Genomic DNA, 1,603 nt, shown 5'->3' with positions numbered 1-1,603 from the left:
TGCAAATTTTGAAATATTTCATTTAAAATATTATTATAAAAATATATTTTGAAAATAATTTTTTTTATAAATATTATAAAAAAATAAAAGAAAAATATATCTTATTATTATATAAAATAATAAATCATTTCGTTTTTAATTTAATTTTTTTTTAAATAATTTTTTACTGTCAATGAAAAATAGTTCAAATGTGATGGCTGATATTTAAACTATCTTATATAAATTGATTAATAAAATTAAATTACATTATACATTAATTTACGTACATTATGAGATAATATACGTAGATTACTATACTTAAAAATTTTTTACAATACATCATGAGAGGACAGGGTAATAAATGGATCATTATCATTTATATCATAATAGAATTTAATATATCAGTTTACATGCATGTTCCAATAATTGTGATATTGTAGTAAAATAGTAATGAATTTGCATATGAATAATATATTATGATTTTGGGAAAGAGTTACTAAATAAAATGATTCGATTTAAAATGTATATTTTACATAGGTTGCAGTCTATGTTACTCCTAACGTTTTATATTTGTATATATATCATCCACTCATGTGTATTGCTGAAGAAATCGAATATCTTCGCATTTAAAAAGTAAGTAAATATGAATCAAACATAATTTTTATTTTGTGATATAATCGCTTGTACAGAATAGCTTGTTTAATGAAGATTTACTGAATACACATAAAAGTTTATTATAATGCGCATAATTATTTGTGTAATCGTACATGAATCCAAAATATTAAAATTATAACTGTATTATTCTCTTTCTCCTTTAATAAAGATAATTTACAACATTCCCTCGTTTTTTATTCTGTATACCTTAAATGTAACCGACGATTACATTTCCAATTTAACACATTTACATGAAATATTTTGTTTATAATCGATCTTTTCGCGTGTTTCTCTATAAACAACCTACACCATAAAATTCTCGATCATCACGCTACAAATCTCTAAATTTGTATCTTAAAGACATATAATGCATAGTACTTTTTATAATTTTCTTTCTTTTCTTTTAATTTTTTAATAACATAAAAACTAAAGAAAAAGAAAACAAAAAAGAAAAGGAAAAGGGAAAACAATGTGCGTCGGCATAAAGAAGAAATAAAGAAAGAATGTTCCGCTTCTTATCGCCGTACATACAAAACTTACATGGAAAACATTAATGGATTACCGAATATTTTCTCTCTTAAGCAGAAAGAACAAATTGAATTATGATTTATTTATTCGAAGTTTTCGAATTTGCATTTCAATAAATCGTTTATTACTATACATCAAATATTACTGTGTTATTCTTAATGATCAATAATTACCCCATAATCATTTTTGTATAACAAACATGCCTGTATATAATAACATACCCATTTTTGTATATGGCAAACATATGAATGTTTCATGCAATACATTTACTAATATGATTACATACATTTAAGCAAAATAAATGGCCATTTTTTCCATGAAAATTTACAATTGATTGATCAAAGCCAGAAGCATATTTGTTCTTAACGGCAATCTATTTTCCATGCAGGTTTCACTGTTTCTAAGAAACACTATAAATGTACAATATAACAAAGAAGGGTAG

Source organism: Apis dorsata, unplaced genomic scaffold (assembly GCF_000469605.1).
Source record: "Apis dorsata unplaced genomic scaffold, Apis dorsata 1.3 scaffold_896, whole genome shotgun sequence".
Lineage (NCBI taxonomy): Eukaryota > Metazoa > Arthropoda > Insecta > Hymenoptera > Apidae > Apis > Apis dorsata.
Note: the sequence above shows the minus strand (reverse complement) of the source record.